The 13,755-nt window shown below is 39.2% G+C and overlaps 1 protein-coding gene across 1 annotated transcript in view; it reads right to left on the reverse strand.

Annotated features, from left to right (window-relative positions):
* Tenm4 (teneurin transmembrane protein 4) overlaps positions 1–12,526 on the reverse strand; it is a 1,383,002-nt gene extending 1,370,476 nt beyond the window's left edge. The window contains exon 1 of the mRNA XM_058578572.1: positions 12,448–12,526. The gene's annotated coding sequence lies outside the window, so the exon portion shown is untranslated. The remainder of the gene's footprint in view (positions 1–12,447) is intronic.
* Between the last annotated feature and the right edge of the window lie 1,229 nt (positions 12,527–13,755).

The raw sequence follows: 13,755 nt of genomic DNA on the forward strand, positions 1-13,755 counted from the left end.
GGTCTTGGGGTGGCATTTTTAGGTCACACTAATGAGTATAGGAACTCTAAAGTGCACTGGTAAGCTGGGGGATTGAGGTCAACATCTTGACCTTATCATCTGGACCATGGACATGTGATGGGAAAAGAGACGCTGATGTTGGAAAGAGGATCACAGCTTGACAAGGAGTTATGGAGGTAGTGAGAATTGGCCAAATTTAGAATATACCCTGAAGGTAAACCTAAAGCTTTTGGTGATAGAAAAGAGGGGAGTATAAGGGTTATTTAAGCTTTTAAGAAAAATAAATATTTTCAAGTATGTTCTTAACAGTAGCCAGCACTTACTGAGCCCCACAGGCCATGCCCTCTATGGAGTGATTTAGACTTACTGTATCATTTAATTGCCTATCTCACTCACAATGTTTTGATTTTTTTAAAATGCCAAATCTTTGTATATGTAGATATTTACCTCCTTGGTTTGACCCTCATTTCTTTCCCTGGGTTCGTTATTTAAACTGAAGGGCAAATGGAAAATTAAAAATTTTTAATCCCCTGTGTTCCCCGGGGGGTGGGGGGGGGCAGTGGTGGGGGCTTCCTGACACTGGTTCTGTACTCTCTCGTATCCTTCAGCTAATCACTCTGCCCTTCTGAGCCTTGGCTTGCCTTACTGAGCCAGCTCACACCCCTGGGACGGGAGATCAGCACCTCTATTCCTGGCATTCCTGTTCTTTAGCATTGTGAATGTAATTATTTTGTATATATTCGTTATGCATGAAGGAACAGGCAAAGTGATTTGCACTGCACAGAAAAAAAAATGAAAAACAAAAGTTCTTTAATCAGGTCTCAAGTGGATGCTATGAAAATAATGGAAGTTTCATTAAATCCAGCTCTTGAAGCAAAGATCAGATGGGCTCACTGAATGGTTTCCTAAACCTGGCCATTCATGTAGTAAAGGGCCTACCTTATTGTGTTTTTTGAGACTGGTGAGGTTAGGAATCAGCAGGAACATTCACTTTGGTCATGAACTGGTACCACAGTTGGTCTATAGTATGGCGGACACTGGGCATCCACTGCAACATAACAGTCTCCTTCAAAACCTACCAAAGTGATCTTTACCTAGGCACGATGCCACTCTCCTTAGAGTCAAAGCACTACTCTTTGACATTTGATAATTTTCACATGAACAATTAAATCAATAAGTAACACCCTCAACTGGGTTTCAAGGAAAGCTATATTATGCCTAAGAGCAGAAACACATTGAGGGAAAAATTAAGGGTCACCCATTCTGCTTGGGACTTGCTCTTGATCTTCCTTCTATAATCTTCTTGCACCAAAGAAATTTATTGATTTGATGATATATCCTTGGAGGCCAGAGCTGAAAGGCTGGCAGTTACATCCACTAAGCTGCTGGACCCTGTCATGAATTGTGCACCAAACCATAAGTGGGGCAAAATGGTTAGGAATTCAGGGAAGTTCTAAGTTCAGCAAGAAAGAGAAACATATATGTAATGCCACAGCTATGCTTATTTTGAAATGTCATTCCCTTATCTGGGTGTAGCTTCTTTTTGCTCCTGATGTGGTAATTTGCATAAACTATTTTACTAGGCCTTAGTTTCCCCAATTCTAGAAACCATACCAGGTGAATTCTCATGTTCTTTTGAGGTGTGATTTTTCTGGAAATAAAATCGTACTTAAAAACATAATTTTAAAGATAGCTTGGTGAAAAAATACATTGATGAACATTTGGGTCCAAATTAAATGTCTTACAGTGAAGTCCTAAATTTAAAAAGAAAATATAATTAATAGAGCAAATATAAACCCTCATAAACTCAGAAATACGAAAACATATGCATTCATAGCTGGGCAGGGAAAAATCATTTCCTCCTTCAACGTTTCATCTTCCCAATCTAATAAAAGATAATCAAGTTTCAAAAGTTATAGAAGAAATAGAAAACCAGAATAGACCAGTAATGGAGGAAGAACCATAGAAATGTTCTTAAAAGCTGCCTGCCAGAAAGATGTTAGCTCCTCAGAGACTTAGTGGTGATTTAGTTCAAACGTTTAAGAAATAATACATAAATACATTCATTATAATGTGTTCTGGAGAGAAGAAATGGAAAAACTATCCAATTCGTTCCACAAGGAAGGTTTGATTTAAATCCCCAAAGGTGGTAAAACATAATGCCCAAAATAAACAAACAAACAAGAAAATAATTTAATGTATGAATCTATATTCAAAACCTTACATTAACCACTTTGAAAAAGAGATTAACAGTCTAATATTACCAATTCAATAATCTGATAGGAAAACCCCCAGTTTCAAGATAACTAGGAAATTGAATAATGCAATAGAAGTTTTTCAATAGCCTAATAACAATAAAAAGTAGACTATTATGTTCATATCCCCTAAATACATTTGATAAAATTTAATAACGTTTTCATTTTGGAATAAAATAAGTGTTCCTTAATATAATGAATATTTTACTTTAAACTCCAAACCAAGCGACTGTTTATTACAGGGCACCAGACACAGATATCTAAATTAGAGATAAAGCAAGTTTGTCTACTTTGTGATCATTTCATATTATGTAAGTGAGTCTGGCTGGTTCAATAAGTCAGATAAAAAATAAAACTAATATGTATTAGAAATAAAAGGTATCATAAACCCATAAGCCTTGTTAGCAATTCTGAAATCCAAAATACTCTGAAAGCTGAATATTGTGCCTCATTCGTTTGATACGAAAACTAATCTGAACTGATTTAAAGCTACTTAGTCTGTTTATACTGCTGCGGAAATATTAATATGTTTGATTATAAGCTTTTTACCTAGACCCTGCTGAGAATGTTATGTAATATTTGGAATATGCACCATATTACTATTCAAAATTCTGCATTGCAAGAAATAGCCCCAGGATTTTAAACAAAATGTTGTGAATCTCCATTATGTGCAGATAGCGTGATTATACACTACAGGCATTTTATAAATCAGATAATATTTGTTAGAATTAATAAAAAAATGTTTAATATAAATGACTGTAGTCAACAAAGTAAGTGTTAAAATTATCTGTGTATAAAGTTGTATGTATCTGTCTACCCCCCATGTTGGTAAGGTACTTGAGGGTAGGGGTTTGTTTTGCTCATTTCTCTATCCTTTGTGCCTGGCACATTGCTTGGCATAGACAAAGTAAACAGAAATGCCATTTAAACACTGAGAGATGAACAAACAAATGAGAAAATTATGATTATTAAATTTTCCAATTTGTTATTTGAATGCATACATTTTACACAATTTCAATCAATATCCCAACAGGAATTTTAAGTTTTGTTTTGCTTTGTCTTAAGTTTAAAACTCAGGAAGAGGTTGATAAAAAATGTATTTGAAAAATACAACAAGAATAAATAACAATGAACAGTCTTTAAAAGACAAGGAACTAAAAGGAAACGAGTTCATGCTGAGCTCTTCCACCCACTCTCAGTGGTTTTTGGCAAGTTACTTGCATCTTCTCCCACTAATGTCCTCCAAAATAAGATATGATAATAATAATAGTAAAATGAAAATAGTTTTATATGCTTATTGACCTTATTTCTCCTCCTGTGAATTGCTTGTTTAAGGTCTCCTTTGGCCATTTTCTCATCATGATCTGGATCTCTTTTGTCATGGATTGGCCTCTTTTAAAAGCCATGCATGTCATACATGCTGAGTCACTGGTCTGATGTAGATTTTAGGTTTACTGTGTGGTGCTCCCTTTTCTTGCATTCTTCTCAATTTATTTTTCCCCAGACCTATGACATTTTTATCTGGGAACTTCATATATTAAGGTCTGTTAGAGTTACCCTGAAATGGAACTGAGCAAGGAACAGGGGAAGTAAATTGATGTTTAAAAATATCTAATGTGATATAATTCAGCATAGTTTTAGAAAATGTAAAAGAGGAAAAGGAATAAAATGAATTTTCTGTAATACTTATAGCAACTTTTTCAAGTAGGTATTGATAGTATCATTTTGCCCCTAAGCAATCTGGGGACACAGAGAGGTCAAGTACTCAAGAGTCTCATGATATGTAAATTGCAAGGTTAAAATTTATTTTTGGAGTTCAATTGCTTACCAGTTGGTATAGGAGTGTTTTCCATCAATTGTTAATATGAATTGCTTAGACAAAATCATGCTAGCCAAACACCACGTATAGCACCTTCCAACTCTGAACTCCAGTACAGAGAAACTGGGATTGCAAATTTGAAAAGCAGCAATGAAGAGTGACCCCAAATTGTGCAGGTGCTGCATACTTGGAAATTTATTCATTTAATTTTGGATGTGAGGCAGCCTTGCTCTCTCCTCATCTTTTTTTTTAAATGGGATTATTGTCTAATCTATAGATCTTACTTCCATGTGCAATATAACAAATTGTCCCACTAACATCATTCATAAATATATTTTTAAAAAATGTGTTTCCCAGGTTCTGTGTGCAAGCTTGTAATTCCAGCAATTTGAGAGGCTGGGGTAGGAGATCACAAGTTCCAGGCCATCCTCAGCAATTTAGTGAGGCTTTAAGCAACTCAGCAAGACCTTCTCTCCAAAATTAAACAACAAATAAATTAAAAGGGCTGGAGAATGTAGCTCAGTTATTGAGCATCCCTGGATTTAATCCCTAATATCAAACAAAAACCAACCAACCAAATAAATCCAGTTTTTTTTTTTTTTTTCCTGGTCTGATCCAATCAGGGTATACATTTACTCACTACTTTTTAGTCTCCTTGAGTCTGCAACAGTTCTTTGGGCTTTGTTTCATAACATTAATTTTTTGTTACCTTTGTTTTTCACATCAGATATCCCCACATCATAACAAGTCTGGCAGGAGGCACATTTTATGAGACAAGAAAACTCAATCATCATTTAATGTGGTGTTGCACACCTGTAATTCCAGCTACTGTGGAGCCTTAGGTAGTGAGTATACCAAGCTGTGAGTATATGAGTTTTGATCAACAAGCTAAGATAATTATCTGCAGACTTTTCAATAAATGGGCCAAGGAACTCAACAGGCACTTCACAGAAGAGGATACATAATCGATCAACAAACATATGAAAAAATGTTCATCATCTCTAGCAAGTAGAGAAATGTAAATCAAAACTACTCTAAGATATCATCTCACTCCAGTCAGAATGGCAGCTATTATGAATACAAACAATAAGTATTGGCGGGGATGTGGGGAAAAAGGCACACTCATACATTGCTGGTGGGACTGCAAATTGGCTCAGCCAATCTGGAAAGCAGTATGGAGATTCTCCCCATCTTTTTAATGCAAGTTCTCTATAACTTGATGGGACTCAGGTTCACTTTTTCCTGCTCCAAATGTTAAGATAATCAGAAGAATTCCATATTAGCCGTTGTTTCTCTAAATGGGGGTGAGACCTGGAGGAGGGAAGAAGGCCCTGTTTGTATGAAGAACCTGAGTTTCTTTGAAGTGAGCTCATCAGGGTACTCACCACAGCACACAGAGTACCACAGAGCACCATTCTTCACAAAGCACCACAGAGTACCATTCTTCTCTACTCAATGATAGGCTAATCCATGAGAGTGGGATCTCCCCTTGCCAAGGGTGCCTGGCAGCCCATGCTGCACAGTCTGCAGGAAAATCTGCTCTGCTTAGCTGCAGTCCCTCCTTTTGTTTATTTTCTGTTTATTTATCTTTTATGTTGACTTACAAAGATTATATAATTTCATGAGGTATGATGTGATGTTTCAATACATGTGTAGATCATATAGTGATCCAATTAGGGTAATTAGAATATCTCTCACCTCAAACCTTTATCAGTTCTTTGTGGTGAAACATTCAAAATCTCTTCTAGCTATTTGGAAACACACTTTGTTACTTTATTGTTAACTTTAGTCACCATACTGTGAAATAGATAACCAGAACTCATTCTTCCCATCTAACTGTAGCTTTGTACCCATTGAGTAACCTCTCCCTACATCCCACTCTTCCTACCCCTTCCAGCCTCTGGTAACCGCTATTCTACTCTGTATTTCTATGGGATCAAAACAATCCCACTACTTGGTATATATCTAAAATAAATGCAACTGTATAATCGAAGAGATATCTGTGCTGCTGTGTTTAACACAGTATTCTCCATGGTAGCCAAGATGCGGCATCAACCCAAGTGTCCATTAACAGATGAATAGATGAAGAAAGATACATATATACAATGAAATACTACTCAGCCATTAAAAAGATGAAATCCTGCCATTTTGTACAACATAGATGAACTGGGAGGACATATGTTAAGTGAAATAAGTCAGACACAAAAGTCAAACACTGGGGCTGGGGAAGTGGCTCAAGCGGTAGGGTGCTCACCTGGCATTCGTGGGGCGCTGGGTTCAATCCTCAGCACCACATAAAAATAACATGAAGATGTTGTATCCACCAAAAACTAAAAAAAAAATAATATTAAAAAATCCTCTCTCTCTCTTAAAAAAAAATCAAACGCTGCATGATCTCACTCATATGTGGAAATCAAAAACTTCATCTCATAGAAGCCCCTTCTAAGTAAAGGCCTTCCCTGGTCTATTCCCCAAACTTCTCATTTAAAGCCATTTATATTTGCAGGTTCTTTTCCAGAGCAGGCTGTAAACACCCCCATCCTATTGTCTCCAGCCATTCCTCAGTTCCATTTAACTACAATTTCCTGAGTGATGGCTATGGCCCAGCACTGTGCCAGGTAAGGAAGACAAGAGAAAATAACAAGCAAGGACCAAACTCTCAAGGGCCTCCCAGGTTCCAGAAAGAATGAAACACAGCAATGGATCCTTTTCATCCTCATAAACATGGCCAGGGAATTAAACACATGCAAGCTGAAAATGTGTAAGTTTCACAGGCTGAATTTGAAAAGAAATTTGAAGGATGAGTCAGGGTTTTTCAGGCAGGCAAGGTAGCAGAAAGCAAAAAGCACCAGAGGCCTATGAAGCACCCAGGAGAGCGTGTGAACAGAAGCTGAGGCAGGCCCAGGAGGGGCATGCGGGGAGGGCTGGGGAATTTGGACATGAGCCTGAGGGTAATCAGGAGTCATGGAACATGTATACACAAGGTGCTTACATGGTTCTCCTGCTTCAAGGTCATCTCAAGCCTGGTATTATCCACAATGATGTCCCATAAATGAGACAGAAATGTGGGCCCTGCACACATACCTCATCTGGATATAACCTTTGGACACTGCCCTGCTAACCACTCAGCTTCCCTTATGAGGTCATTTGCTCCAGCGTGGCCCACAGAATTACCCATCCCTGGTAAGCTTTTACTACTAAAATGTGGTCCAAGCATCAGCAAAATCCATATCACCAGGCAGCTAGGTAAAAATTCCAGAATCTCAGGCCCTCCTCAAGGCTTGTTAAGTAGGTATCTAAGTTTCAAAAAAGTCCCCAGGGACTCAGGCGCACATTCACCTGTGCTTTTATGCACTGTAGTAGGCTTTGATGCTGATCCTGCCTGCCCGGTGACAGGAATGCCATCTCTCACAGTGACATGGTGGAGAAGAAACCTGACATTCTTGAGGGTCAGGCCCTATGTTAATAACTGAGGCTGGGTTTGAGCAAGTTGTTTCATTTTGTCTTAAAAGAACCTCATAAGATGAGTAGAATTATTCCCATTTCACAGATATAGAAACTGACGCTCCAAGTGTCCAGAGTCATACAGCCAGGGGCATTTAACCTCACTGTGTGTCCTCTTCTGTAGAGCTCCTCAGGAACTTCAAGAATGAATCCACCATTTCTATCAATCCCAAAACAAAGCTCCATTCCAGAAGAAAAGATTCTTGCTAGTCCTTCAGTAACAGTTTTCTATTCCTACCTGCCTTAAATGGCACCTCTGGATCCAAGCCAACTCAGCCCCAGCTTGAATGCAAATGTGTCTAGAGTTGGATCCCCCAGGGACCTCTTCAACCCACTCCTGCCTTTTTCTCCCTCACAAGATACTGCAGGTAGATTTAGCATTCTGTGCCTCATGCCTCAGTTCCAGATTCTCTGTCAGCACAGTCCTATCTCAGACAGAGAAATCAAACAGCTGAAAAGCAGCCTGCTCTCAGGGAAGGACGGAAAAGCAGGTGGATTCGACATAACTGCCTAACAAAGTGTATTTATGAATATCATTGGAACAAATGTCTCCCATAACTGCAGCCATCACCTCCTAATGTCACATCACGGAGACACTGGAAAACAAATTGAGCTTATAACCTGATTTTCTATCAGCTGGGAATGGCCTCACCAACCTTCAGCCTCTGCAGCTAGGCAGTATCTGACTTGCATCTTCATTTGAACTCTGGAAGCAAAATTGCGGATTAAAAAATAAAAGAAAGAAACAATATTTTTTCTTAAATACCAATTTTGGGGTTGGGGGCATAGCTCAGTAGTAGAGCCCATGTGCTTAGCATATATGGTCCTGGGTTCAATCCCCAGCACCAAAACAAGTAAACACAATAAATGAATAAATTAAACATATCAATTTCATCAGTAGCATGTTTCTTAATGCATCAGACAATCCACCATCACAGGTGGCCTAAAAAGTGCTGAAGTTACCAGACTCAGATTCCTTAGCCTGGTCTGTAAGGATGGGGAATGCAACTGTTTTGCTTTGGAAGACTCAAAGCTACCCTTTTCTTAAAGCCCTGATTTTCTGACTTCCTTGGCAGTCACTGCACTGCCTTCTCCCTGCAATGCTCTAAGTCACATCTTCCCCCGGCCTGTCTCTTTTCCTCCATTTCTTCTGCACCTCTTCTCTACTTCTCTCCTTTGGCAGGTTGCAGAAGCTTTCTGCTGGTCTCCCTGACTCTGAGCTCTCTTCTCTCCAACCTGCCTTCTACTTTGGATGGCTATTGTGTGCATTCTGTTTTCTCTCTGGACACTTTGGGATCAGGGAACAGCCATGTATTTTATTTTATTTATTTATTTTTGCCTCTAGAACCCAGCATAGGGGCTGAGGGTGTGGCTCCGTAGTACAGTGCTTGCCTAGCAAGCATGAGACCCTGGGTTTGATTCCCAGCGCTCAGAAAAAAAACAATAGAAACAACAACAAAACTCTCTCAAAAAACCTAGTGCAGAATAGCACAATGCTATGGAATGGAATCAAAACTTCAAAAATCAGAAAGACCCTGAGTATTTAGAGGACCAATCACAGGGGACAAAATAACTCCAGATGCACTTGTTGCAACTGAATAAAACAAGTAGAGGAGCTTACTTTCTTCTGGGCAAGAGATGTTCAATGAAACAGAATTGCCAATCCTCTCATTTTTAATTGGAGATATGTGAAATGTCATCAGCATTCTCTTTATTGGGTATGCTGATTTTATTGGTTTATTTTATTGACTATGAAACATTTAAAAGTGCTTTCCAAGGGTCATCACAACCTCAGTCATCTAAACATTATTATTATTATTATTGCATTTATAAGATCTTTAACTTTCTTCTAATAGGAAGGCTAGAATGGCCACAGGCCTCCTTAGGAACCTAACCTGAGAACAAGCAGCTCAGGGCAGGCTGCTGCCCTCACACCAATTTTGACCAAGAAATACACACTCAAGCGTCCTGAATGCTGTGCAGTCTCTGGAAGCTTGTGGGGAGGCAGGAGCCTGCAGCTAGCTCTGGGGAAGTCAGACCACATCCCTGCCATGCCCTGTCAAGCCGCATCCATCCAATTAGGTTAGGAGTGAAGATGTTACATGATGTGACCAATGGGATCAGAAGCAATAACACGACCTGTCAGCCTGTGCTTTCCTGACAATTCTGGGGTAAAGAGGTTGCCTTCTAGAGTGCTGGGAGTCAAAGAGATCTGGCATGAGAGAGTGGGGAAAGGGTTATTTCATTTCTTATTTACAAAAGTAGTGCTTGTTGTGTGTAGGGGAGTAGTAAATTGGCCTTATTTTCCTAGTCTTATTTTAGAGTTTTGCTTGCAATCTGTGATATCTAAAGGCTTTATTTTTATTTTTATTTTTTTAATAGGGTAAGAGGTGTAAAACCCCACATTCAACATTTCAAGAGCTAGATGCTCTCTTGGAAATAGGGCCAGAGAGGAGGAAAAAAAAAATATTATGAGGTCTTCTGTTTCACCGGGTTGAAAGAGTGTCACCTCACCCAATGCTGTGCAAAGACTCAGAAATATGACTGAAGGTTGAGGGTACCTGGTGCTAACCAGAAGGTGACTGAATCCTGGTTCAAGTGTGCTGGCATTAGAACCCCAAGGCAGGCGGCAACTTGGAGCAGATAAATTCCCTGATGTTGGCCTTTAGGAAACAGAAACAGCTCAGCTCCCAGCTGAACCACGTAGTCTGAGTCAGTGCTAGCAACCACTCTTGAGTCTGTGTGCTAGAATTGATTCACAGAAGCACCACCTACAGACATTCCTGTATAAAATGCAATGGAGGTCACCCTTTTCAGAGGGAGCAGTCTTGCTCACTCAGAACTGTGTTGAGCCCCACATTTGCAACAGGCCATTGCTGAAGAATTCCTAACCAATAACCTCCTGGTGTTCTCTGCCCTATTTCCCTACCTGTAAGCCTGTCTGATGCACACTAATTACATACACAGGCCCATAGAAGCAAATTTAAGACCTGATTTTATTGGGATGTGTCATTTTGGATTTTCCTCATTTGATTAAGGCTGAATGAAAATCAGTTCCTTTGAAACTGCAGAGGCAATATCATGTGGCCATCAGGAAGATGGATTCAGGACACAAGTTACCTGAGTTCAAATTCCAATACTATAGCTTTCTAATTTTACATATTTGAAACAATCACTTGAATTCTGTGCCTCGGTTTTCTCATCTTCAACATGGAGATGACATTAGCACCTATACCTATCCCATTTAATTGAGTAAATATATGTCAATGATGAACAATTCTTTGTAGGCGGTAAGGGTTCCACAGATGTTGCACATTTTATTTCTGATGATTTTCTCTATCTCATCTTTTTGCCTTCTTAAGGGAAGTGTTACTTTAGACCTTTGGATGTGGAGTTTATATTTGGTGTCTAGGTTGCTTGACACCTGGATAACTCGCAAGAACTATCCTTGGAGCACCATGGTTTAGATATGTTAAAATTTCTTCCTCCAGTGACCAGATATTTACTCTAGCTTATGAAGTGTGCTTGGTCCTAATTAAGACATAGATTTTATCATCCAGATCTCTGGGGTGGAAACCTCCTAGCCACTGCTTTGTAAGTTACTCCTAACTTACTGCTTTGTAAGTTTCTTGACCTGATTCACATCTTGACTCTACTCATATAAATTGGCTCTTGTGATTGGAAAGAACAGGTCAGCCTTTCCTCCTCATATTCCTGAAGCATACATAAGGTGCACAATAAATATTTTTGAGCAACTCTCCAGATCCTTTTCTAGACCTCATGAAATTGTCATGGTATTTTTAAGCCCCCTCATTTTATAAGGACAGTATTAGGTCATCCATTTGTCCCTTTTCTGGGGACACTTTCCCCAGAAGGGAAAGTTTTGTGAATCTCCTGGAAAGTCATGAGGCTCACACTGAGGAGAGTTTACCACTCTTCTCATCAAGCTGTGTTGTCTATAGTTCATCACTCGGCCAACCTCATCTCCCTGCCTGGAAACCTGGGAAAAATACCCTTTTCATCAGAGAACTCACGGAAAGTGCTTTAGAAAGAGCTTCTGGGAAATAGAGTCAACAATCAAAAATACTGTGCCGACTTGTTGAAATCACATGTGGAAACTATGGCCTTAAATGGTGGCTCTGCCTGTCATCCAGGTGGCAGAACACTTGGAAACCACAGAACACCATGATCATGCACAGACCAGCACAAAAGACACAGCTAATCCCAATAGCTGAACTAGGTGAGAATTTATGAACAGAAAACATGACTAGCCTGCTGTCTATAAATGCAACAGAAAACCAGAACAAATATTCAAATCTATATTAAAACACACACACACACAAACATCATGACCTAAGCATGGCTGGCTATTTCTGAGTCTTTGAGTTTTTCCATTATCACCACTGGGCACTTTTCATTGATTTGGTCATTTGCAATACATTTGGAAGGCAAAACAAACAAACAAACAAACAAACCTGGTCCCAAACTCTCAATAGAAAATGAGAGGGGAGAAAGTGTTCAAATGAGACAATTTCATACTCTAACTTTTTTTTCCTATGAAAGAAATATTCTTACATCATTTGATTTGCTGCCTTAGGTTAAGAAAGTGCTTCACAAGAAGGAAAATCAACACACTCAAGCTAAAGAGATTGGCATGTTTAATGCCTGTCATCTCTCTTACTTTCGGTGGAGTCTACTAGCAGAGATCCGGGACCTTTTAATCCACAGGATTTTACTCAAGACAAAAGAAAAAATGGAAAATAACTCCTTAGTAGTGCTCTTTCCCTCTCATCTTGTCCACCAACATATTACTGCAAACCACAAACACTTGAGCATAGAAAATATGTAAGAAAAAAGATATATTTTTACCTTAATTAGACATGCCCATCAATGCTCAAGACGAGCAGTGAGCTCAAGGTGTCTTCTGAGCAGCAACACTGTTTATCCTGAAAATAAAAAATGAAGATGTGTGAACTCCAAGATTGCCTGCTTTCAAGGCTGGTAATTTGTTGTTTATATAAGGGAACAGGGGATGGGAAAATGAATGGAATCTCTTTATAGTCATTTTCCTAAAACCCAGGAAAACCAGTAATAAGACAATTTTCTCTGACGTGCCTTCTAAAGATTTCTGGGTATATACGCTAGCTCTTTTGGACATAGACTTGTGTCTAATGGGTTCCTATTGGACGGGAAATATATAGTATGGAAGAGAGAAGAAAGAGACTTTTGTGTCAAAAAAGTTTTGGTCAAATTATTTAATTGCTCAGTTTCCTTTTTCTCATCTATAAAATGAGGGCAATAATGTGTCCCCGATAGTCCACGAGAAGGATTAAGTAGATGTGCAGAGATCCACATGCAGTATCCTATACACAGCAGGCACTGCATATATATCAATGTTGGTGCCCCCACCCCATCCCTATAGCCCTTTGCCTCTTTTATATTTATTTCCAATGCCTTATCAGGATTAGCTCCATGGTGCTCAATTGAGAAAACATAAAATATTTTAACATCTGCAAAATAAATACTTTAAAAGTAGAAAAAAAGAAGTGTTATCAACAGTATATTTAATAAGAGTTAAACAGTTAAATGCTTCCCATGTGCTGGGCCTATGTACTAATAATCTCCTACATACTAATAATCGTATACCAAACATTTCTTTTCCCCCCACAATACCCATTCAGAGAAGGCAATACTTGGAACCTGAGGCATGAAAAAGTTGAGTCTTTTTCTCAGATTGCACAGCCCCTGGGTGGCGGAGCTGGAAGTTGAGTTGATGCTGTCTCATCCCGTGCTCTGCTCTGGCCATCATCCTAGCTCCCAACGTCACCCAGGACCGTCCTGTGCTCTGGTGGTGCTTTACACTCTGTGTGAGTTTTCTGTTCCCTTTCCTCCATCCTTCTTTCCTTCCTTCCTTCCTTCCTTTCTTCCTTCCTTTTCCCTCTGTCCTTTTCTTCCTTTCCTTCAAACTTTCTTTTTAATCCAAACTCACTCCTTTATTTTTGTTCTTCTGTTTGGCTTTGGCAGATTAGAACAGAATATTAATTGCTACAGTATACCGGGGTTCTCCTCTTGGGCTTGGCCTTGTTCTAGCTGTGTCATATCAAATGAGTCCTTCAATTTATTAGAAACGTGTTCTTCTTCCCTTTTTTCCTCTGTAAAATGAATGCATTAGGGAAA

This window comes from Marmota monax, unplaced genomic scaffold, assembly GCF_021218885.2.
Source record: "Marmota monax isolate L192 unplaced genomic scaffold, Marmota_monax_Labrador192_F-V1.1 WCK01_AAM20220418_F8-fsc00068, whole genome shotgun sequence".
Classification (NCBI taxonomy): Eukaryota; Metazoa; Chordata; class Mammalia; order Rodentia; family Sciuridae; genus Marmota; species Marmota monax.